Below are 27,504 nucleotides of genomic sequence, written 5' to 3'. Positions count from 1 at the left end.
AGAGACTGGTGTTCAGAGTAGCATAGTCAGGATTGGAGCTCTAGTTTCCAGTCCCTGAAACCCCTAACCTTTCCACTTTAGTGGTGGTGGTGGTGGTGCTGATAGCATAGGTTCAAGTACCTACAGGAATGAGATGTTATTTCTACAACACAAAAAACATATAGAGAAGTCTTTGGGAAGATATTGTGGTGAGCAACTATGAAATAAAAGTTGCTTGAGTTTGAATCTGAGAGTGTCACTGTAGTGGGTGTGTGACCAAAGAAGGCATATAATATCTCTGGAATTCTGTTTTCCCATCTGAAAAGTGGAGATATTAATGCATACCTTAGGGAGTAGCTATGAATATTAAATACGACACTAAAGTGCCTGGCACAGTGAAAGTGCAAGGTAGGTTCCGGTCTCATCCTTCTGGCAACAGTAAACTTTGGGAAACTCGACAGGTATACGTGATGCAATTAGGTCTTAAACTGACAGAATGTTACATAATTGCACTTGATCAAGTGCAACCCTGAAGTGCAAGAAAAATTCTGCAGTATGGAAGGGAGTTTCAAGGGAGTATTCAGGGAGAAAATGAGGCTTAAGATGAACCTTGAAAGATGGGAGGAGAATTTGTATCATTTGAGAAAAAGGAATCTCCTTTTCAAGGAAGACAGCGCTAGCCGAATTGTTGGGTATAATAAAAGTTCAATCCAGTTACGAAAATACCATTCCAGTGAAAGGCTTAAATAAGATTTCAGCACCCCAGCAGATGACTCACTTATTTAAATACCCCACAATATTCAAAAATACAGAATTCCGTGACGACGTGACAGTTCACTCAATCTCTTGCAACTGGGTGTAGTATAATCAGTAGAAATTGAGGACACTTTCCTTGCAGTCACTTTCCTTGCCTCTTGAGTTAGCATTCTCCACGGAGCCCAAGACTGGCTACTACTCCTGTGATCTTCTTCTTTTTGAGAACAGTGTTTCTGTGCTTTCACTACCCATGCACCAAGACCACTTTTGCATGCATTCATAGAGTAGTTCACCCCTTTTGCTCTGTCAGCCCTTTCTTTAATCTTTGCAGAGGCAGCATTACTTTCATTCTAAGTTATCAGTGGTTAATGTGATTAAATTTGTTCAAAAAGTCCTTTGTGAGTCATGAAGAGTAAAAGTGGAACAGATGTGGAACATCTCTCATTTATGTTACAATCCAGGTACTTTCATAAACTCTTGGTAAGAGCTTATGTAGCAGTGGCCTTTTGGAGGGAAATATGTCAATAACTTAAAATTCACACAGTTTTTGCTTTAGCATTCCATTTCTAGAATGTTATCTATAGATATATTTACAAAGGTGTCCACCCCCCAAAAATTGCAAACAAGCTAAAACATCAATCAAGATGGGAATGGGTGAATTAGTTGAGATATATTTATATGATGAGCTATTATGTAACTATACAAAATGAGTTAGATTTGGAAGTGTTGATATAGAAAGACTGCTAACGTATTTTGTTAAGTAGAAAGAAAGTTCAGAAAAGCATGTACTCATTTAGATAAGCAACACCATTTACTGAAAGGACGTTCTTTTCCCAGCTGCTTTGTAGAGCCACCTCTGGCGTAAATGAAGAGTGAATTATATATGTAGCTGTTTCTGGACTCAATGTTCAGTTCCATTAGTCTACTTATATATCTTTATGCCAATAATACATTGTCTTAAATACTTTAACTTTATAGTAAGTCTTGGTAGACAGTATTAACTTCTCTCTATGTCTTTCAGATTAGATTTGATATCCTTGGCTTTTGTGTTTCCTTAAAAATTTTATAATCAGTTGATTTCAACCTCACACAAAAAAGAAACTTACTCACTTTATTTTATTTTTGCGGTACACGGGCCTCTCACTGTTGTGGCCTCTCCCATTGCGGAGCACAGGCTCTGGACGCGCAGGCTCAGCGGTCATGGCTCACAGGCCCAGCCGCTCCGCGGCACGTGGGATCTTCCCAGACCAGGGCATGAACCCGTGTCCCCTGCATCGGCAGGTGGATTCTCAACCACTGCACCACCAGGGTAGCCCAACTTACTCATTTTAAAATGTGGATTACATTGAATCTGTGCATCAGTATAGGGGAATTGACACCTTAAGAATACTGAGACTTCTATACTGTGACTACAGCATATCCTTTCATTTATTTGGATCTTTTAAAATTTCTGTCAATACTAGTTTGTAGTTGTCTGAGAATAGGTCTTATACAGCTTTAATTAGATTTATTCCTAGGTAGTTTATGTTTTTGATGCAGTTATAAATGTTGTTTTAATATAGTCTGACTAAACATTCTGCCAATTTATGGAGAGATTTATGATCATCAAAAGACATTAAAAATGATAAGAAAAGCCACATAGTGCTTACATGTAATAATACAAATATATACAAGATCCTGCAAAATAATAACAAAATAATAGACAAAATAATTTCTAAATGGGCAAAAAATGAACAGATGTTTCCCAAGAGGATATACAAAGGGCCAACACACATATTAAAAGTTAGTCATTAGGGAAAGGAACATTAAAATTACAAGACACAGTGTGATACCTCTACACACCCACCAAAATGGGCTAAAATTTATAAACTATTTCCAGATTAATAATGTCAGGAAAGATGCAGAACAACTGTAACCCTCACATTCACAGCTGATGGGAGCCACGTTTGGGAGCCAAGGTGTGTAGAACTTTGAAAAATTGTCACTGTCTCCTAAAGTTGAGCTTAATAAATGGTATGACCCAGCAGTTATTCCTCTATATAAATACCCAAGTAATTCAACATACGTACATCAAAAGACTTGAACAAAGTGTTTATATCAGCATTAAACATAATAGCCCAAACCTGGAAACAACCCAAATGTCCATCAACAGTGGTATATATACATAAACTGTAATATGTTTATATATTATAGTTTAGCATATTCTACATACATCTCACTTCTATATTTCTATCAGAAGTTTCACAGTATCAATAATAAAGTAAGTAAATCAACCACTGCTGCATGCAATACATGAATTTTACAAACATAATGTTGAGTGTAAGTAGACTGACACAGAAGAACACAATTCATACCATCCCATTTATCCAGGCAAACTAACTTATGGTGTTAGGAGTCTGTGTAAGAGTTATCTCTGGGAGGAAGGAGAGAGTAATATTTGGGAGATGGCATGAAAGGGGCTTCTGGGATAGTTGTAGTATTTTATTTCTGAATCTGTGTGTTGATTACATGGGTATGTTCACTTTATCAAAATTTTTCAGCTATCTATTTATGAATTATGTACTTTTCTCTCTATATATTATAATTTAATAAAACTTTCTAAACATATAATAGAAAATGGAGTTTTCTGGATACATTCAAAAGAACCTACTATTTTATTGATAACTAGAACTAGCTATCTGGAGAGAAGGAATTTTAGTTTTAATTTTAGACCTTCTTTATTATTTATATTCATCCACTAGCATATATTGTTTGTATAATGTTTAAACATTTAAAAAGTTGAAATCTATGTAAAAATATCTAGGAAATCACTTGTATGTAATAGAATTTTAGCACTTGGATAGACTGGACTAGATTATCAATAATAAGTTTTCTTCTTAAGTCAATTCCCTTGTTGAAATTCACACAGTTACTAATAAATATTATAATTATATTACCTAAAAAAATCTTTAGATTAGACAAGTTTCTGGACTCAAGGTCTACTTCTAATTTTACTGCAGCATAAATCATTCTAAGATATAACAATTATACTTAATTCTTAGGTGGTTTTGATTTGTGTCCATACCTAAGATCTTATTTACCAAAGCACTGAGTAATTATAACTCTGCTCTTAATCTTGAAGAGCTTAGGTTTTAGAATTAGAAAAATCTGAACTTAAATGATTTCTTCAGTTATAAACTGTGTAATCTTGAGCAAATTTATTAAACTCCTTGAGCTTCAGTTTATTTATAAATAAGGATAATCATTCCACCTTGTAGCCTTATTGTACAAACTAAATGGTAAAATATATTTCAAACACTTTCTGTAATGTTATGGAAGTGATATAATAAATGGTAACTAGTTGGGTTCAATAGATCTTATGGTCTATAGCCAATATTTCATGATTTCTAATTTTTATCTGAATAATTTTTTTTTCTTTTTGGTTTATGACAAAAAGGAGAGTAGATCCTTAAAGTTCTCATTACAAGAAAAAATAACTTTCATGATGTATGGTAATGGATATACTCGACTTATGGTGATCATTTCACAATATATACATAATATAATGTCTCTGTTGCTTTCATCCTAAAATTTGGCCTTAGAAATCATCATTTTTCATATGCTGCATTGAAAAATAAAAATAAAACAGAATTTGAATGCTCATAAAAACCTTAAGTATGCTTTCAATTTATCAACTATTTCCTAATAAGTGAATATTAATTTGGACAACATTCATGTAGGGTAATACTTTATGAAAGAAGAAGATTTTTAAAATCAATAAGCAGGATTAATTCAATTATGGAGGGATTAAGTGTGTTTATAATGTGGTTCTTACTAACATGTTGATTGCCCTATATTAATAGTGGATTTTACTGTCATTCATGGAATTCAAGGTGACACTTCAGGAAAAAGGAGGGGAAAAGACATTAATGTTTATTTCTTGAAATTGTATAGATACTTTATATAATTTATTGTATAATTCAAAAATAAAATTTACAGATTAGAGATTATTTCCTTCATGTTACAGATTAAGAAACTAAAGTTCAAGGAAATTTGCCCAAAGCTATATAGCTAGGTGGGACAGGGGTTCAAAGCCAGTTCTCTCTGAATCCATAAGCCAATGAATGCTTTTATTAAAATGATTTGGTTATATATGGTTGATTATGTTTTTTTTATCATTAAATTTTAAGGTAGATGGGACTTGTTAATATTTTAAAGTTATATTTCACTTAATTTTATGTTTTGGCAATTTTTATACTTAAAATGATTTTAAGTGTTATGATAATGTGGCAAAAATTTAAGAGATTTTTTTAAAAAAATAATGACAGTCTCCTTCCTGGAGCAAAAAGACCAGAATGACATTTTCTAATGTAGGTTGGACGTGTCAGATTCACGTATGTAGAAGTGCATCCCAAACACACAACAGTTCTAAAATGCTTTTGATAGTCTAGAATCAGCCAGAAGATTCCAATAATATAGCAACCTGATCCACATAAAAGCAACTGTGAAATCACACAAAAATTGTAGAATTTCTGGCTGCTGTTTACTTTTGTTAGTATTTGGACATATGTCTTACTTCTTTCCAGAGTTTTATAGTACGGTTTTTCAAGCTGGGCGTTATAAATATTAGGAGTCACTGGAAACATTTGTCCTTAGGAGAAGATGGTAGCTTTATCTTTATTATTATTATTTTTTCTCCTCTTTCCTTGTCCCTTGGGAATGATTTTTAGTCTTTGAGTGAGAAATGTGACCAAGTGAAGAAAACAAACTCCAGGTGATTAGTGCCATTTCAAAGGGCCAGATAAAGGTGTTTTATTTCTTTTTAAAATATTTTCCCCCAATTTTTGGAGTGGTCAGTGTATCTTCATATATCTCACACACTAAGATCATTTGAAGATTTTAAATTGTGTATTATTTTATTTAAGAGAACTGTGTATTTCCATACTTGTGATTTTACTTTTCAAGCAGCTCACATAACGTTCTGAAAAGCCACAGATATGGCTTTATTAATTTATTTTTCTTAAAGATGGGAGGCTGTGAGAATTGGGTCTGTTGCCTGCCCCTAGATCCTGTTTCCTTCTTTCTTCCTCTTCTTTCAGATTACTACAATTCATCCTTCAGGACTGAGCTGAAAAGTTACTTTCTAGGGAGTTTCCCTGATGCCCAAGCAAGGCTAAGCTTCCCTTTTTTGCAGTGCCTTGCCACTTGTGCTTTTATTATAAAAATAACTCATCTATTTAACAATGAATGAGTGATCTTAATCACAGAGTCCTCTTAAATAGCATATAAATTATCTGAATTTTTGTTGGTTTTTGTATTGTTTTGTTTTGCTTCTTTTGAAATAGCTTGTGGCCACTCAAATCCTGATTCACTGATGATCCTGTTCAGCTAGGTTCTTAAAATGAAGTTGTATTAAATGTAAAAATGTGTGTATAAATACACATTAAACATAAAAGGATATAATAATTTAAATTGCTCTGTCACAACCCCACAAAAATATGTAGACATTATTTATCTCTAGCAAAATAGAGCCCTTTACCCCTCTTCTTTTTTAAAATGCTGTGTGTCTCAGGGTCAACATCAAAAGCAGCCATCAGTCCACAGAGTTTATACCACAAACTCTCAGTTGCTTTTGTGGTACTCGTTAAACCTGTAAGACACCCTTAATTGTGTGAGATGCATGTAAACAACTATACATTAATGGGTTATGTTACTACAGTTTAACTGGGCTATGTTCCAAAATATACAAACTTTGCATGTACTGCTCCACACTATAAAAATACTTTTCTGTTCATCAGGGTAAGTAGGAGATTATACAGAGAAGTAGACAAATTATGAGAATTCACTCGAGTACAATACCATATTGCTATGAATAGAAAGTTTGATTTATGATGAAAGCTTGGAGGAGAGACCTAGTGAAAATTGGCAAACAGAGGGGGTGGGGGGGGTAGTGGTGAGGAGGACATAATTATAGACTGAAAATATTTGAAGGTGCTGGTGCCCACGAAGAGGAAAAAGTATTCATGTTTTATCTTTTCCTTCTTGTCTTTGTTAGAAGTGATTTCCAAACCTTTTGCCCTCCAGTCCAACTGCTGGCTGGATATTTTCAGTTGAATGTCTTACCATTATTGTTTCAAAATCAAAATTATTAGATCCCCTAAAAACTTTTTTTTCACACCCGATTTGCCTGGTTTTAATTTCCAAAGCTTTGGCTGCTTCTAATGCCAGCATGATGCACATATTAGGAACCCACAAACTCAAGGAAGAAAGCTGACTTTTATTCCTCTGTGTCTTTCATGTCCAATCAGTCCTCAAGTCTTGTTGACTTTTCCTTTATGTTGTCTCTAATTTCCACCGAGTTTCTTTGATTCTTTGCCCAAGCCTCCATTTTAGTTCAGGTCATGGATATAGTATAACAGGCTTCAACATCTCCACTTGTTTCCTTCTCTAAGCCATTTTGCACATTTAATTGTTACTTGTACACTCTTTATCCCTTCAGGGACAAACATGGGGTTCTTAATATAGGAGACATTCAAAAATATTTTTAGGTTCAATGAAGTAAAAATGTATAAAACATATAGGATCAAAAGACCAAAGTGAGCAAAATTTTTTCCTTTCAGAAAAAAATCGTGTGTATATGTGTGTTTCTGTGTATACATATACACACTGTTATGGAAGTGGATCCCTTAAGAGGTTGTGATAGCTCCAGAAATAGAATACTGAAATACCTGAACAGTAGACTTGTGACATTTTGCAAATTATGAGGGAAGAAAAGATCTAAGTAATTGTAAGCTTTAGGTGTGGTGAAAGCTGTGCTGTGCTACTCTACAGTAGTGCTCTTTAATAGAACTTTCCACAGTGATAAAAATTGTCCATATGGTAGTCACTAGTTACCTGTGGTTATTGAACACTTGAAATTCTGTGAGTGCAACTGAGAAACTGAATTTGAAATTTTATTTGATTTTAATTAATTTAAATTTAAGTAGACACATGTAGCTAAAGGCTACCATATTGTACAGCAAAGATCTGCAGTCAGAAGTTCTCCCAAGGATTATGGGCATTCGTTAGGCTTTACTTGCTGCTTTTGTTGCAATCATCCCCAAGGTCCAGGTGGTTTTGCTTTCAGATAGCTACATACAGGGACCATCTTGATCTCAGTTAAAAACTTAGCCTAACACTGCATACATCTTGTATCTATATTATGTAACCTTATTTCTCTTGTTTATTCTTTCCAAAAATTTTAATTGAATATCTACTATATGACAGGCACTGTTTTTGGTCATAGAGATACAACGAACTTAAAATCCCTGCTCTCATAGAGCTTTTTTTCAAAAGGCGATATAGACAAACATACATCAAGTAGTGAAAGTTTTGTGAAGAAAAAGCAAGGGGCTAAGTAATGGCAGAGGATCCTACTTCTGGAAGAGTCATGAGAAAAGAATTCTGAGGAGGCAACAATTGAGACCTGAAGGAAAGGAGAGAGTGAGCGATGAAGACAGAGGGGGAAGGAAATTCTAAGCAGAGGGATCAGCACATGCCAAGTCCCTGAGAAGTGGGTATTCTTATTATGCTTGAGGAGCATCAAGGATGATTCCAAGGTTTTCATACTGAGCAACCAGGTGAATCAAGTTGTCATTTACTAAGATGGGAAAGTCTAGAGGAGAACCGGTGTGGGGGGGGAAATCAAGAGTTTAGTTTTGGATATGGTAAATTTGACATGGCCATTGCACATACAAGTGGAAATGTTCAAAAGCACGCCAAGTTCTGGGATGGAGATATGGATTTGGCTGCCATTGTCACTGAGATGGTGTTTAAAACCTTGAGCCTGGATACAGTTTCTTCAAAGGTGAGTATACAGAGGACTGGGTCACTGTAATATTTAGAGATTGAGAAGGTATGGAGGGATCAACAAAGGAGGCTGAGAAATGGGACCAGAGAGTCTGAAGGGCAACAGAGTGTGGAGATTCGGAAGCGAAAAAATTGGAGTGTTTTTAATGGGAGGGAAGAGTCCACTGAGAAGTCAAGATGAAGGCTGAAAATTTTCTATTAGCTGTGGTAACCTGGAGGTCATTAGTGGCCTTGATAAGTAAGGTAGGAAAAGAAGACATAGTTCTTTTCCAGAAAAATCTTACTAATAGGCAATCAAGAAGACTGGTGGAATCTAGGGAAAGGGGCAAAAGATGTCTGTGCTTTCTCCCTCCACGTAACCCCATATTAGGTGATTCTGATTTCATCTTGGATGGCATAAAGGAATTCTTCCTCCAGAGTCTCCCTCCCTCATCTCTTCCTCTCCTACAATCCTCTCAGCCTCCACAGCCCTCAGCTAGTTTTACAAAGTTCTGTTGATTCTTCTCCTCTTCTCCTGGCTTTGTTCCTTCCATTTTTCCCTCCCCAAACCTGGGTATAGAGAATTCAGGATAAAGCATCTACAATACAGACAAACCTTTCTGTTGTTAACATTAACTACTTCTTATCCCAATCTCATGTATTATTATAATTTTAAAAATCTGTCTCAATTTTTTTCCTAACCAACAAACAAAAAGATGCTCTTCCGTTATTAGTTTGGTTTTTTAAATTACAATTTGCATGTCCCAAACCCAGTAATTTCAGTCTCCCTTACCCTGCTCTACATTTTTTCTTTTTGCTATTGCATTTATCACCTTCTAGCATATGCTATAATTTACATGTTAATTGTGCTCATTGCTTGTTCATTTTCTTTTCTGCTAGATATAAACCCCAAATGAGCAGTGATTTGTTTCTGTTGTGCTCACTGATATGCCTGGTTTGGTCACTGATATGCTTAGTATAGGGCCTCACTTGTAGTAGATGCTCAGGAAATTGTTGCTGAATAAATGAATGTTCTGGTCTCCAGGAGTGGTGTGGGTTGTGCTATGTTGCAGGAAGTAGATGCAAGTGATGAAGGAGACATTATCTTGCCACGACTAATACATGGTATTAAGTGATGTACAGAAGCTTCCTTTATCCTGATCAATTCCATCTGCTCTGAAAATTGCGCTCAGGTCATTGAAATAGAAGCTATGGCCTACTCTGTGATATCTCCAGAAGGGGTTAAGGTTTTTGCTGACCCCCAGAATACAAGGCATAGAAGAAGTGTGGTGATACAGGAAAACAGATCCAGAGAGAGTAGTACAGTGGTTCATAACCTTGCTCAGATAAAAACTAAGAGGAAAACAAGACAACATAGACTTGTATTAAAGATCTAAGCCCAGAGAGAAGCCAAGCCTTCTTCTGTTATGCCTAGGATCAGCAAAAATCAGCCTGCTGGCAAGTCTTTTAACAGTTCTTTTATGTTTCAACCGAGAAGAAGCAATGGGAATACTGATGGGAGAGTAATAGCCAGAATATAGTCACAGGCAATCAACAACCTTGAAAATATGGTGCTGGGGTGGCCAAAGAGAGCTTAGGTCTGTCCACATAAGAAGGGAAGAATCTCATGGAGACAGGGAAATGGTGGGGTCTTATATGTATTTCTAAACCTTCTTGAAGTCTACAGCTGCTTCTTACTCTTTGTCCCTTTGTGCTTACTTTTAGATGAAATTGAAGTACTTTATCCTAGAATAGGCTACTAACTCCTGAGGTGTTGACCTGGAGCAGCCTGAGCCTTGTTTAGCATTTTTGCTTGGCTGAGAACTACCCCATTCACACTCCTTTAACTTGTTTTCTTGTCGTTACACAATGGAAATTGAAGTACCTACAGTTATGCTGTGAAACAAATGTGATAATGTGTCTGAGGCAGTTGTAGTTTGTAAGAAAACGTCAAGATTCAAGGTATGAGTTCAAGAATATTTTCTGAATTTAAAATACACTGATTTAATATTTCTCTACTCTTTCATGTTATGTTTTCATATTTATATATATCTTTTCATATTTATTATTTTGTAAATATTAATATTTAATTCTAAAACATTTTAAATGTTGCAGAAAAGTTGCAAGTATAATACCAAGAGCTTTCCCCTGAACAATGTGATCTCCTAAAAGCAAGGGCATTCTCCTACATAACCGTAATATAATCATTAAAATCAGAAAGTGATCATATAATCCTCAGACACCATTCAGATGTCACCAATTTTCCAGTAGTGTCCTTTATAGCAAAATATTCACTTTATACATGGCATTTAGTTGTCAGGGCTCTAGTTTTCTTCATTCTGGAACAGTTCCTAAGACTTCCTTTGACTTTAATGGTTTTGACACTGTAGAAGATTACAGTTTTTTTAAATGGTCCTCAATATGAGTTTATCTGAAACATCTTTATTAACTATATTTGCTTCTTTTGTATATTTTTGATGCTCTGGCACTGGGACCTCCCTGACTGGGGAGAGACTGCCCCTGGCAAGGTAGGTCAATAGAGATAGCAAGGAATTTTCCCTGAGGGCATGTCTTTCATATGCAAACCAACCTATTCAGAGCCCTCACTAGGGTCTACCTAGTAGGGAGAACCACCTGTCTATCTGGCTCTTATTACAGGAAGCAATATTTCTCTTCCCTAGTCATCCCACGGTTAGGTATAAAACAACTAAAGATAGCCCCTGTATCCCAGAGCTTACAGAAATTATTTAAACTAGTCAATTCCAAACCTGCCTATTATTCCTTGCCTTACCTTCCCTGAAAAGATTGTAATAAAGGTTCCTGTCCATGCTTTCCCCTTGCTCCTATTGCTTGTGTTTAACCCTGGTGCTTCCCTGTGTGGCCCTGCATGACATGGCATGCCCCATCCTCTTAAGAATTATGAATAACAAACTGTCTTTTCATTGGCAGTCCCCTGTGTTGACCTCACCATACCTGAATAATAATAAAACCTACAGTTAAAAACAATCTCCTCATGATTAGATTCAGATTATACATTTTTTGTGGGTATGTCACAGAAGTAATACTTTATTCTTGTCATTGCATTCTATCAGTTGTTGCATGATTTTGATTTGTTCCGTTGCTGATGATGTTTACATTAATTGCTTGATTAATGCCAGTCTTTTCCCCTGGAAAGTTACTTCTTTTCCTCTTCATAAAGTGTTTAATGGGTCAGCACTTTATATCTGTGTAAATATTCTGTTCCTCATGAAACTTTAAATTTCTTCTTTATTTCTTAGTATCAGTACAGACTCAGTTTTCTATTTTATTCAGTCATTTACTTTATGTACACACTTCCAAGGTTTGACCAGTGGGAGCCCAGCTGACTTCTGTGTCCCTTTGACAAATCCCCATAATTTTCTGATCATTTTCTTACATTCTAGCACAATAAGATATTCCAGGCTTATCTTGTACTTCCCTTGTCCCAGCACTGGTATCAACCATTTCTCCAAGGAGCCTTGGCTTTATGATCTGGATGCTAGGTGTGCTCAATTCAATTGAAGTATCACTGCTCCAAGCCCTCTCAGTAGGTAAGCTAGGAAATACTGTATGGATATGCCTGTTTATTACATATCATGTGTATGTATGTACATATACATGTAAATATATATACATATATGCAAACGTACATTTACATATCCTTCTGTTTTTATTTCTATCTATATGTACTGAAAACCATAATTTTAAACCAGTAACTCCAATTCCAATCCAGCACCACTGGCAATTTATCCTAGTTTTCTCCCTTTCCACATTTGTAACTCTTCCTCCTGATAGAAACATGATTCCCATTATCCTTAATGTATTTACTTATTTGATCAATTTCCCTATATATAAAATCAGTGTCCCATGGCCACTGATGCCTCATCCCCTACATGCTTGCTCCTTAATATGCACCACCTACATCACTGACACTGTATATACCAATCTGTCCATGTAATAAATTTTGTTTTAGGATTTACACCTACTGAAAAATCATTTTCACTGAAAAAATACTATTGAACGTTGACCATGTTGCTTTAAACATCAATTGATGTGTATAAAATCATACAATAAATAAATGAAAACATGGTCTTCTTCAACTCTAATAATACATTACTGGAATCAAGAGTGAGCCTTGTGATATTTTGTAACTTAAATAAAACTTGCTTTTTAACATGTATATTATTAAAGGTTCAAGGCATTACATTTGCCAACAGAAATAGTAAGAATCATCACATGGTTACACTTGGTTACATGTAGTATGTATCAGCACTTATTTTATGGAACCTTATATTTTGGATTTGGTACATGATGAACATACCCATTTCTGGTTAATCAGTAAGTCTTGCGATAGACAGTAATGGAAATGGGATAGTGCTTTCCAAACCAAGGTAATAAATCCAAAACAGGGACATATCCTTAACTCAGCATGGTCAGGTTAGCATTGGTGGAGAGTAGCCATCTCAAATGTGATGGCCATTGATTTAAAAGGGGATAGGCTGCCAGGAATACCAGATATAACTAGTTGCTTGACATCTGGCAGATCTCTTTAACTCTTAGGGTCTCTATTACCTTGTCTGTGAATTAAGAGTGTTTATATTGGTTACGATGCATTTGGCAGCAATAAACAGAAAACTCAGATTCATATGGTTTAAGCAATGTTGACAATTTATTATCTGCTATAACAAAAAGTTAGTGGTTTGGAGGCATCATCAGGATCTGGTGTGTGTGTATATGTATGAGTGTGTTTGTTTTCCTTTTCCTACTAGTTTCAGTATGTTTTCTAGTCCTTAGGCTAGCATCCTTCATGGCCACAAAATGGCAACAGTAGAACTAGGTATCCTATCACGATGAAACAACATCCAGTGGAATAAGAGGTACTTCTTCTTCCTATATAATTCTCATTATTATTGAGGAAACATTTTCCAGAAGACCCCAGCAGAATTCTCCTGTCTCGTTGGATCAACTTGGATCATGTACCCATGTTGAAGCCAGTCATTGGCCAGGGGAATCAGTGTAGGATGATTGCCTTTACCAGTTATGATTCACTCTTTGGAACTGGGTCTGAGGCGTACCTCCTTTGAAGTCATGGCTGGACAAGGGAGGGTGGATATCTGGGGAAAGAAGGGAAGAAAAGGTTTGAAAGGTCATAATTGTTGGGTAGGCCAGTACTGTCTCCTGACATGCTATATTATGCAAAGTCACTGCCAGTTTTCTCCTTTTATTATTCAGTTCTCCCACTTGGAATTCTTGTAAAGCCCCCGAGGGTGGGATCATGACTTGTTTTTACATATTTATCTTTAGTGCTTAGCACTAAGGTTGGAAACTCAGCAAATATCCATAGAGAGAATGAACAATTAATAATTCCTTAAATTACTCTATCTTGACATTTTTGTTGTGGTGGTGCCTGTTGATTTTAAGAGTTATCCTTAGGTATGGCCTTGCTTGGTATAGCCACCTATTCATCTCATAAAATAATGTTTGGATAATAAAATTTATTTTATTTATATATTTAATTTGAATAAAAGATGTTGGACTTTTAAGCAGTGAAAACTACCTTCCATTTCTTCACCTATCTCTTCTAGTTGCTTAGGCCTAAATGAGGCATATGAGTGCATTTTGTTGACTGTGTCCTTGATTTATCTTCTACTAGACGTGGTGAGTGAACCTTGATAAATATATAGCAGGTATCTGCAGCAGTTGTGAGAGTCAATTTGGTTTGAATGTCTATCATTGCTATCCACTTGCTGAAATAGTACATAGATCAGTGTGGTTAAACACAGAGATATTACAGCACAGAAGGGATTAACAGATTCCCTGTTTTGCACTTAGAAAGTATTGAATGTATTCAGGAGGAGCAATAACTGGTTTATAATTCTGGAAGTTAGGGAAAGTCAGTTCTTTAAGGCATTTACTTTTATTTATGTAAGAAGCCTTTTTACTAGGAACTTCAGCTTCCAGGCATAACTAGAATAAATGAGATTTTTTCTTTGTTAATTGACAAACTGGTAAAGACTTTAAAGAATCACATAACAAAGTGTAAAACTTTTAATTATATGAAACTCTAAAGTTGTTTATGTCTACTTAAAAATGATAAAAGCTGAATAATGAATGGGATATAACAAAAATGTTCTATAGGAAATTAACAAGATTATTTGCTTTGCCTGATGTTTTTTAGAGCCTTGTACACAGGACTCTGCATCAGAATATATGAGTCCCTGTCCAAAGATCATTTCCTATATTAAGAAAACCTTGGAAGATCACCAAATGTCTTTGTGCCTCAGTTTACCTATTTTAAGTAGCACATTAATAATTATTAGATTGAATTTATTATGACAATAAATACAGAAGGAATTTTAGGAAGAAAGTTTGTTATATCATTGTTTTCAAATAAAATATATTTTGAATGGCATCATAATAATAAAAAAATCTCCATATATCTCAAATATCCCTGCATCTATGATTGCTATAATTAAACGGTTTCTCCTTCTGAAATCAGTAGAAATCTAAAGACATAGATGAGGCAAACCATATTGAATATTTGGGACTCCAAAAAGAAAGGCTAAATTCAGTGAACTTTTTCCAGAGTTTATTTTGCTGATTATAGGATTTGAACTATTGACAAATCCTTCTTTAATAAACAGTTCTATTTTCTGGTACTTCTATGACCCTACTCTCTTTTCAGACATCCTCTTACCTTTATGATTGTTCATTTTATCTATCTTCTGAATGTTCTCATTTTTCTACTTTATCCATAAATAACATTGGTTTCCACACATTTAATCCTCTACACCTCTCAACTGATACATTCTCCCAAGATGATTGCACTCGCTCATGATGTTTCAAGTACCATCTGTAAACCCTTGGTCTCCAGCTCACTAGCTCTAGAATGAATCATTCCCCTGAGCTCCAGATCTAAGAGTCTCCTTAATATCTTTACCTGGATGTTCCATAGACATCACAAAGTCAGCATATCTAAAAATTGATGCTTCTTCATAACCCCACCCCAACCAAGTATTCTATTTGTGTTTCTTGTTTCAGAGGTTGTCACCACCATCTTCTCATTCATTCAAGCCAGATACTCTGGTACATTCTCAATTCATAATGTCTTCCTCTGTCCCACAGTCAATAAATCAACAACAAATCTCACTGATATTTCTACCTTAACATCACTGGAATTTATCTATCCATTTCTTTGCATTTCCATTTTCCCTGATTTATTTGGAGCCACTATTGTGTTTTCCCTGGATCAATGCGAACTATTTTGTAATTGATCTTTTTGCTTTCATCCTGAGAGATCTTAATAGAAAATAGTTTGATTGTGACATTTCTGTATCTAAAACACTTCAAAGTCATAACATAAAGCCAAATAAAGAATGATGTGTAGGGTGTATCATATTCAGTTTCTGCATCCTTATTCAGTCTCATCTGCTGCCACTTCTCTCCTCAGAGTTTAAGCTCCAGATAAACTGAATTTCTTAGAGTTTCCTCAGTACACCATGCTTTTTTCTTCTCCTTTGAGCTTTTATTATATAGGCTCTAATTTTACTTGGGACATTTTACCACTTATCTCTTTATTCAGTGCAGTCTTATTTACTGTTCAGGTATCTACTTAGACATTACCTCTTGTAAGAAACTAACCTGGAAGGAGAGACCTTCAAGATGGCGGAAGAATAAGATGTGGAGATTACCTTCCTCCTCACAAATACATTAGAAATACATCTACATGTAGAATAACTCCTACAGAACACCTACTGAACCCTGGCAGAAGACCTCAGACTTCCCAAAACGCAAGAAACTCCCCACGTACCTGGGTAGAGCAATAGAAAAAAAGAAAAAACAGATAAAAGAATAGGGATAGGACCTGCACATCTGGGAGGGAGCTGTGAAGGAGGAAAAGTTTCCACACACTAGGAAGCCCCTTCACTGGCAGAGGGGGGTAGTGGGGGGGAAGCTTCAGAGCCACAGAGGAGAGTGCAGCAGCAGGGGTGCAGAGGGCAAAGCAGAGAGATTCCCACACAGAGGATCGGTGCCGACCAGCACTCACTAGCCTGAGAGGCTTGTCTGCTCACCCGTCGGGGCGGGTGGGGGCTGGGAGCTGAGGCTCTGGCTTCAAAGGTCAGACCCCAGGGAGAGGACTGGGGTTGGCTGTGTGAACACAGCCTGAAGGGGGCTAGTGCACCACAGCTAGCTGGGAGAGAGTCTGAGAAAAGGTCTGGAACTGCCGAAGAGGCAAGAGACCATTGTTTCAGGGTGTGTGAGGATAGGGGATTCAGAGTACCTCCTAAACAGCCTCCAGAGATGGTCACGAGCCACGGCTATCAGCTAGGACAACAGAGATGGGCATGAGATGCTAAGGCTGCTGCTTCCGCCACCAAGAAGCCTGTGTGTGAGCACAGGTCACTCTCCACACCTCCCCTTCTGGGAGCCTGTGCACCCCGCCACTGCCAGGGTCCCATGATCCAGGGAAAACTTCCCCTGGGGAACACATGGTGCACCTCAGGCTGTTACAATGTCATGCTGGCCTCTGCTGCCACAGGCTCACCCCGCATTCCATACCCCTCCCTCCCCCTGGCCTGAGTGAGCCAGAGCCCTGTGATCAGCTGCTACTTAAACCCCATCCTGTCTGGGTGGGGAACAGAGGCACCCAGGCGACCTACAAGCAGAGGCGGGGCCTAATCTAAAACTGAACCCCAGGAGCCGTGCAAGCAAAGAAGAGAAAGGGAAATTTCTCCCAGCAGCCTGAGGAGCAGTGGATTAAATCTCCACAATCAACTTGATGTACCTGGCATCTTTGGAATACCTGAATAGACAACAAATCATCCCAAAATTGAGGCAGTGAACTTTGGGAGCAATGGTAGACTTGGGGTTTGCTTTCTGCATCTAATTTGTTTCTGGTTTTATGTTTACCTTAGTTTACTATTTAGAGTTTATCATCAATGGTAGATTTGTTTATTGATTTGGTTGCCTCTCGTTTTTGTTTTTATATATATATATATATATTTTTTTTTTTTTCCTTTTTCTCTTTCTGTGAGTGTGTATGTGTATGGTTGTTTGTGTGATTTTGTCTGTATATCTGTGCTTTTAACATTTGTCCTAGGATTCTGTCTGTCCGTTTTTTGTTTTTGTTTTTTTTTTTGCGGTATGCGGGCCTCTCACTGTTGTGGCCTCTCCCGTTGCGGAGCACAGGCTCCGGACGCGCAGGCCTAGCGGCCATGGCTCACGGGCTTAGTTGCTCCGCATCATGTGGGATCTTCCCGGACCAGGGCACGAACCCGTGTCTCCTGCATCGGCAGGCGGATTCTCAACCACTGCGCCACCAGGGAAGCCCCGTTTTTTGTTTTTTGTATAGTTTTTAGTACTTGTTATCATTGGTGGATTTGTTTTTTGGTTTGGTTGTTGTCTCCTTTCTTCCTTTTTTAAAAAAAATTACTTTCTAAATTTTAAAATTTCTTAAAATTTTTAATTTTAATAACTATTTTATTATTATTCTTTCTTTCTTTTTTTCTCCCTTTTCTTCTGAGCTGTGTGACTGACAGGGTTTTAGTGCTCCGGCCAGGTGTTAGTCCTGTGCCTCTGAGGTGGCAGAGCCGAGTTCAGGACATTGGTCCACCAGAGACCTCCCAGCTCCACATAATAACAAATGGCGAAATCTCTCCCAGAGATCTCCATCTCGGTGCTAAGACCCAGTTCCACTCAACGACTAGCAAGCTACAGTGCTAGACACACTATGCCAACAACTAGCAAGACAGGAACACAACCCCAACCATTAGCAGAGAGGCTGCCTAAAATCATACTAAGTCAACAGACACCCCAAAACACACCACTGGACGTGGTCCTGCCCACCAGAAAGAAAAGATCCAGCCTCATTCATCAGCATACAGGCACCAGTCCCCTCCACTAGGAAGCCTACACAGCCCACTGAACCAACCTTAGCCACTGAGGGAAGACACCGAAACCAATGGGAACTACTAACCTGCAGACTTTTAAAAGGAAACCCCAAACACAGTAAGTTAAGCAAAATAAGAAGACAGAGAAACACACAGCAGATGAAGGAGCACGGTAAAAACCCACCAGACCAAACAAATGAAGAGGAAATAGGCAGTCTACCTGAAAAAGAATTCAGAGTAATGATATTAAAGATGATTCAGACTCTTGGAAGTAGAATGGAAAAAAATATAAGAAACATATAACAAGGACCTAGAAGAACTAAAGAGCAAAGAAACAATGATGAACAATACAATAAATGAAATTAAAAATTCTCTAGAAAGTTCCAATAGCAGAATAACTAAGGCAGAAGAATGGATAAGTGACCTGGAAGATAAAAGAGTGGAAATAACTATTACAGAGCAGAATAAAGAAAAAAGAATGCAAAGAATTGAGGACAGTCTCAGAGACGTCTGGGACAACATTAAACACAGCAACATTCGAATTATAGGGGTCCCAGAAGAAGAAGAATAAAAGAAAGGGACTGAGAAAATATTTGAAGAGATTATGTTGAAAACTTCCCTAATATGGGAAAGGCAATAGTTAATCAGGTCCAGGAAGCACAGAGAGTCCCATACAGGATAAATGCAAGGAGAACCAGGCCAAGATGCATATTAATAAATGTATCAAAAATTAAAAACAAAGAAAAAATATTAAAAGCAGCAAGGGAAAAACAACAAGTAACATACAAGGGAATCCCCATAAGGTTAACAGATAATCTTTCATCAGAAATGGCAGGACATATTTAAAGTGATGAAAGGGAAAAACCTACAACCAAGATTACCCAACAAGGATCCCATTCAGATTCGACAGAGAAGTTGAAACCTTTACAGACAAGCAAAAGCTGAGAGAATTCAACACCACCAAAACAACTTTACAACAAATGCTAAAGGAACTTCTCTAGGCAGGAAACAAGTGAGGGAAAAGACCTACAATAACAAACCCAAAACAATTAAGAAAATAATAATAGGAACATACATATTGATAATTACCTTAAATATAAATGGATTAAATGCTCCAACCAAAAGACATAGATTGGCTGAATGGATACAAAAATAAGACCTGTATATATGCTGTCTACAAGAGACCCACTTCAGACTTACGGACACATACAGACTTAAAAGTGAGGGGATGGAAAACGATATTCCATGCAAATGCAAATGAAAAGAAACCTGGAGTAGCAATTCTCATATCAGACAAAATAGACTTTAAAATAAAGACTATTGGGCTTCCCTGGTGGTGCAGTGGTTGAGAGTCCGCCTGCCAATGCAGGGGACATGGGTTCGTGCCCCAGTCCAGGAAGATCCCACATGCTGCGGAGTGGCTGGGCCCGTGAGCCATGGTCGCTGAGCCTGTGTGTCCAGAGCCTGTGCGTGCTCCACAACGGGAGAGGTCACAACAGTGAGAGGCCCGCATACCAGAAAAAAAAAAAAAAAAAAAAAAAAAGAAATCTCAAATAAATAATCTAACCTTACACCCTTACACCTAAAGGAACTAGAGAAGGAAGAACAAACAAACCCCAAAGGCAGCAGAAGGAAAGAAATCATAAAGATCAGATCAGAAATAAATGAAAAAGAAATGAAGGAAACAGCAACAAAGATCAATAAAACTAAAATCTGGTTCTTTGAGAAGATAAACAAAATTGGTAAACCATAGCAAGACTCATCAAGAAAAAAAAGGGAGAAGACTTAAATCAACAGAATTAGAAATGAAAAAGGAGAAGTAACAACTGACACTACAGAAATACAAAGGATCATGAGAGATTACTACAAGCAACTATTGCCAATGAAATGGACATCCTGGAAGAAATGGACAAATTCTTAGAAAAGCACAACCTTCTGAGACTGAACCAGGAAGAAATAGAAAATATAAACAGACTAATCAAAAACCTGAAATTGATACTGTGATTAAAAATCTTCCAACAAACAAAAGCCCAGGACTTGATGGCTTCAGAGGTGAATTCTATCAAACATTTAGAGAAGAGCTAACACCTATCCTTCTCAAGCCCTTCCAAAATAGAGCATAGGGATGAACACTCCCCAACTCATTCTACGAGGCCACCATCACCCTGATACCAATACCAGACAGACATGTCACAAAGAAGGAAAACTACGTGCCAGTATCACTGATGAACATATATGCAAAAATCATCAACAAAATACTAGCAAACAGAACCCAACAGCACATTAAAAGGATCATACACCATGATCAAGTGCAGTTTATCCCAGAAATGCAAGGATTCTTCAATATATGCAAATCAATCAATGTGATACACCATATTAACAAATTGAAGGAGAAAAACCATATGATCATCTCGATAGATGCAGAAAGAGCTTTTGACAAAATTCAACACCCATTTATGATAAAAACCGTCCAGAAAGTGGGCATAGAGGGAACTTACCTCAACATTATAAAGGGCATATATGACAAACCCACAGCCAACGTCGTTCTCAATGGTGAAAAACTGAAACCATTTCCACTAATCTCAGGAACAAGACAAGTTTGCCCACCCTCACCAGTATTATTCAACACAGTATTGGAAGTTTTAGCTACAGCAATCAGGGGAAAAAAAGAAATAAAAGGAATCCAGATCAGAAAAGATGAAGTAAAATTGTCACTGTTTGCAGGTGACGTGATACTATACATAGAGAATCCTAAAGATGCTACCAGAAAACTAGTAGAGCTAATCAATGAATTTGGTCAAGTAGCAGGATACAAAATTTTAATGCACAGAAATGTCTTGCATTCCTATACACTAATGATGAAAAACCTGAAAGAGAAATTAAGGTAACATTCCCATTTACCACTGTAACAAAAAGAATAAAATACCTAGGAATAAACCTACCAAAGAAGACAAAAGACCTGTATGCAGAAAACTATAAGACACTGATGAAAGAAATTAAAGATGATACAAACAGATGGAGAGATAGACCATGTTCTTGGATTGGAAGAATCAACATTGTGGAAATGACTATACTACCCAAAGAAATCTACAGATTCAGTGCAATCCCTATCAAGCTACCAATGGCATTTTTCACAGAACTAAAACAAAAAATTTCACAATTTGTATGGAAATACAAAAGACCCCGAATAGCTAAAGCAATCTTGAAAAAGAAAAACAGAGCTGGAGGAATCAGGCTCCCAGAAATCAGACTATACTACAAAACTACAGTAATCAGACAGTATGGTACTGGCACAAAACCAGAAATATATATCAATGGAACAGGATAGAAAGCCCAGAGATAAACTGATGCACATATGGTCACCTTATTTTTGATAAAGGAGGCAGGAATATACAATGGAGAAAAGACAGCCTCTTCAGTTAATGGTGCTATGAAAACTGGACAGCTATGTGTAAAAGAATGAAATTAGAACACTCCCTAACACCGTACACAAAAATAAACTCAAAATGGATTAAAGACCTAAATGTAAAGCCAGACACTATAAAACTCTTAGAGGAGAACATAGGCAGAACACTCTATGACATAAATCACAGCAAGATCATTTCTGACCCACCTCCTAGAGAAATGGAAATAAAAACAAAAATAAACAAATGGGACCTAATGAAAGTTAGGAGCTTTTGCACAGCAAAGGAAAACATAAACAAGATGAAAAGGGAACCCTCAGAATGGGAGAAAATATTTGCAAATGAAGCAAATGAGAAAGCATTAATCTCCAAAATTTACAAGCAGCTTATGTAGCTCAATAGTAAGAAAACAAGCAACCCAATCCAAAAATGGGCAGAAGACTGAAATAGGCATTTCTCCAGAGAAGATATACAGATTCCCAACAAACACATGAAAGGATGCTCAACATCACTAATCATTTGATAAATGCAAATCAAAACTACAATGAGTTATTACGTCACATCAGTCAGAATGGCCATCATCAGAAAATCTACAAACAATAAATGCTGGAGAGGGTCTGGAGAACAGGGAACCATCTTGCACTGTTTGTGGGAATGTAAATTGATACAGCCACTATGGAGAACAGTATGGAGGTTCCTTACAAAACTAAAAATAGAACTACCATACAACCCCACAATCCCACTGATAGCTATATACCCTGGGAAAACCATAACTCAAAAAGTCATTTACCACAGTGTTCATTGCAGCTCTATTTGCAATAGCCAGGACATGGAAGCAACCTAAATGTCCATCAACAGATGAACGGATAAAGAAGATGTGGCACATATATACAATGGAATATTACTCAGCCATAAAAAGAAATGGAATTGAGTTATTTATAGTGAGGTGGATGGACCTAGAGTCTGTCATACAGAGTGAAACAAGTCAGAAAGAGAAAAACAAATACCGTATGCTAACACATATATATGGAATCTAAATAAAAGATGGTTCTGAAGAACCTAGGGGCAGGACAGGAATATAGACGTAGACGTAGAGAATGGAATTGAGGACACAGGAAGTGGGAAGGGTAAGTTGGGACAAAATGAAAGAGTGACATGGACATATATACACTACCAAATGTAAAATAACTAGTGGGAAGCAGCCGCATAGCACAGGGAAATCAGCTCGGTGCTTTGTGACCACCTAGAGGGGTGGGATATGGAGGGTAGGAGGGAGATACAAGAGGGAAGAGATATGGGGATATATATTTGTATATGTATAGGTGATTCACTTTGTTATGAAGCAGAAACTAATACACCATTATAAAGCAATTATACTCCAATAAAGTTGTTTAAAAAAAGAAAAAAAGAAACCAATCTGGAATTTTCTCTCCTATTCCCAGCAGAAGATTTGTTAGATGTCTCTTAATACCCTGTACCTAATCTTTATTAAATATGTATCTTACTGCATGAATGAATGATTTAATGACCTTTTATCTTAGAATTCTGTTATAACAAAGAACTATTTAATTAGTCTTCTGCTTCTTCTGACATTTATGTGTCCAGATGGAACAATAATCACTAACTTAAAGGAACAAGTATATTATACTCAGATTGTATTACAGAGTGTCAGATGACACATTCATAGCAAATAATATCCCTGTTCCACGTTAATCTGTTGGAAGCTGGATTATCAGATATTGTAATTCCTCATTATGGTAGTACTAACATATTTTTGCATTTTATTCATCTTGTGATTCTGGTGTCTTAGGAAATGTAGTTTAAGTTTATATTTTAAAGTTTTTTTAAAGTAGATTTCATTCTCAAGAACTCATGTTTTATTTCATTGTAGCATTTTCTTATGTACTACTGTACACATATTCTCAATCAAAGTGAAAACATAGTGTTTCTCTTTTCTCCTATTTTGGTAGTTAGTCTTTGTTATGGGTAATTGAGGCTGAAGTCAAGGTCTTCAACATTTAGAGTGAAGTTTGATGACTTTTCTTTTACAAAGAATTCACAAACACTCAAGTATTTTCTGAAAATTCAATTTTGGTTCTAAGCATTTAAAGCAAGAATGTTTGATTCTTTTAAGCATATAAATTTTATTTTTATTAATTCATAGCGATGTTTGCAAACTTTTTACTTGCTCTCTTGGGTATTTGGAGAGTTGAATGCCTTATTAATTTCTCATTTCTTCTCTTTTAGTGGAAAGTAACTGACTGTTTCTCTTTGGAAGAGACATATGTTCGTAATATTTATTGATGTAAAACAAACCACCCTGTTCTTAGTGGTGCAAAACAATAACCATTTTATTGATCACAGATTATGTGTTTCAAGAGTTCAGAAAGGGCACAGATTGGGGCCTCAACTGGGAAAATTCAGTGAAAGATGATTCGATAGCTGGGAGATGGATTCATCTCTAGGCTTGTTTATTCACATATCTGGTGGTTGATGTTGACTATTTTGGGGGACTTTAGTTGGAGCTGTTGGCCAGAACATCTACATAAGGCATAAACATGTGGTATCTACACATGCATTAGATTGGATTTCCTCATAGTGTGGTGGCTGACTTTGAAGAAAGATCATTCTTAAAAAAACAAAAAGCCAAGGTGGACACACATGGCATATTTATGACCTAGACTCGGAAATCATAAAGATTTCAAGGTACTCTTGTTTCAGTGTACTCTGTTGGTAGATGTGCTCACAAATGTCAGCCAGGTTTCAAGGGGAGAGGACTAAGACCTCACTACTAGATGTCATTTTGTAATAGAGCATGTGACATGAGATATATTGCAGTGGCCCTCTTTGGAAAATACAATCTGTCTCAGCGTACATTTGCAACTTAGCTTCTGGCAATGACAAATGTAATATTTTGGTTCTCTTGAGCCCTTAAATTTTAGTTTTGTCAAAATGACATTTTAAAACTATTCTAAAGCCTTCATTTAGAATGATAAAAGTAATAGGTATTCATTAAGGATAACTTGAAAAATAAGCAAAAGTAATAAAGCAGAACTATGTGCCATGATTTACTTGTCAATAATTCTCTTACTTCTAAGGATCTTCTTTTTCCATCTGTTGCTTATTTTAGATAATGCTACAATGAATATTTTAAGACTTTTTTATACATATTTGACTATGTCTTGATTTCTGTAATATATATTTCTAGAAGTGGAATTACATCAACAATGGGGAAGATAATCATTGTACAGAAAAATAGCCCTCAACTGTAGTCAGTGTATATTTTCATTCATAAATTGATTAATAGTGTGTTGGCAGTAATATGGGCATCTTATCTTGGATAGTCAATAGAACAGTCTTAATCTTTGTTGTTTATCAAATCTTAAGAGTTGTAGTCAAAGAACAGTACTGAGAGTAGAAATAGATAAAGGCATCTGTTTATTATATAACTAATCATTCCTGTAGTCACCAGTGACTGCTCTATGGGAAATACCATTGACCCAAAGGAATAATTACATACTAATTCTGAAGCATAGCGTTCCTTAACTCAATTTTGAACTAACTGCAACTAAAGGGCTATTTTTAAAAATACTATATAAACCTCATTATTTGAGCATTATAGAAAATTATAATGTAAAACAGCCATAACTGTAAAAGTTATAGAATCTTTTAAAAAAGTTTTTTCTTAGTATTTTATGACTGTTACTTAAATGATGTCTTTTTTTCATAGATGTCTTCAACTATTATTTATATTATTTTATGGAAGGCTTTATATTTTGATGTAAAAGAAAGGGTTACAAACAGCATTTGTAGTTTAATTTCAGTTAATTTTAGGATTTGATAAATCATATAAGGCAAAACTGACCTAAAATTGCAAGTTGTAAGAACAATTTTAATAATGCTGAAACTTCATGAGAAATCTATTGGCTTACTCCTGACATATCAAAAAAATAAAAACTAAAAGATGGAGAAGTATTCTGAAAGATCATATAGCATAAAAATGTCCCAATTAGGGAAAGTATTTTTACAGTTCTAGCTACTGTATTGTGGATCAAAACAAAATCAGTATTAAACTTAGGAAATGTTGTGTATAGTGTATAAAATATGCTTTAATCTACCAGGTTCCACTCTTAAAAATAAATAATGGAACATTGCACCCAAAGTTTCTTTAGAAGGTACATGCACCACCACCCCAATCCACCTAATGCTCCAGATGAGGCATCATAAGATCTGGATTCTCACTATGTGACTTTGAGCAAGTCATTTAACCTCTTTAGATTTTAATTTCTCAACTGTATTATGAGGAAGTGGACTAGAGTGATCTTAACCTTCTAATAGATTTTGTGATCATGGTCTGATTTGTAGTTTAATAGGAAAGTTGAAAATTGCCAATCTGGAGTTAGTTAAGAAATATCAATATTAATTTCATATGCTTAGAAAAGGATGAAGAAACATTTGACCCACATTCCTCTGTAGCTTGTCTTAGAGGTTCCTACCTGAGAAGTGGTTTATGTAATCTTCTGATCATTCCACCCAATTAGCTATTTATGTGGCACTTAATACTAGGGCCTAGTTTCCTGACAAGGAAAGGAAAAAAAAAAAAATCATTGTTTACATTTTAACAGTTTATGCAGGCAAAGTCCAAAGAGTTCTTACTTGCAAATAACTTGGATTTTTTACTCGTGTGCATATATCCTGAAAACTCATTTCTATAGCAGTAGAATTAGAGCTCGTATTTAGTGAAGAAATCAAGTATCTTATAACTTCTATCATCTGAACCCAGGAAAGGTTCTCCGGTTCCCTTGGAAGAACCGATGTTGTTACAAAGTACAAATTCTGTGCAGGCCTTCAATCATTGATGATGATTCTTTAGGGGAAGGGAAAGAAAACAGGTAGAAAACATGAATCTCAGAAGAAATGCAAAAAGAGATTATCTAAAACTTTTTGTGTGTGGGGGTAAAACCTATTTAATTATCAATATTTATATTTTTATTTTTTAATAAGGATACTTCATTCATTCTTCTTCATGGAGCAAGTTGTTAATATGTGGACGTTAACTTGTAGAACTAAAATGGAAGAGGGATTTTTTTCAAATGAATGAAGTTTTTATATAAAGTGGATGTAAAATTTTAAAATTACTCATGTATTTTAAATATTAAGAACTGCTCCACATTCACTTGCAATTTTTTAATTAGCATGATTATAGTTAATTTTTTATATCTTAAGATTTTCAGTGTAGGAAAGAAAGTGGGAACAAAATTTATAAAGAAATGATTTAGTGACTTAAATTTAATAAAAATTCCAGAAGTACACTATCAGCTTTCTGGCACTAAACTTTGCCTGAATCCAGAAGAAACCTTGTGGTCACAAAAAGAGACATCTTTGATTTACACCCTCTGACTGCTTGTGCAATCAGCATCACTAAGACAAATATAAAATTATCCCTGTAATTGTATTGCTATAAAGAATTTGTTTTTAGCATGTTCCATAGCCTACAGTGAATGTATCAAGTACCTACTAAAGAAGTATTGTGAGGTACTGAGCCATGACTAATTTATTACCTGCAGAAATGCCTTAACACTTAATAAGGTGTTAATTGCATTCAGGTGACACAACTGCAGTTGGAAAGATAATTTGGTGCACCTTATCTG

The sequence above is a fragment of the Kogia breviceps genome, chromosome 2 (genome assembly GCF_026419965.1).
Source record: "Kogia breviceps isolate mKogBre1 chromosome 2, mKogBre1 haplotype 1, whole genome shotgun sequence".
Taxonomy (NCBI): domain Eukaryota; kingdom Metazoa; phylum Chordata; class Mammalia; order Artiodactyla; family Physeteridae; genus Kogia; species Kogia breviceps.
The sequence above is the reverse complement of the archived record's forward strand: the minus strand, read 5'-3'. Positions refer to the sequence as shown.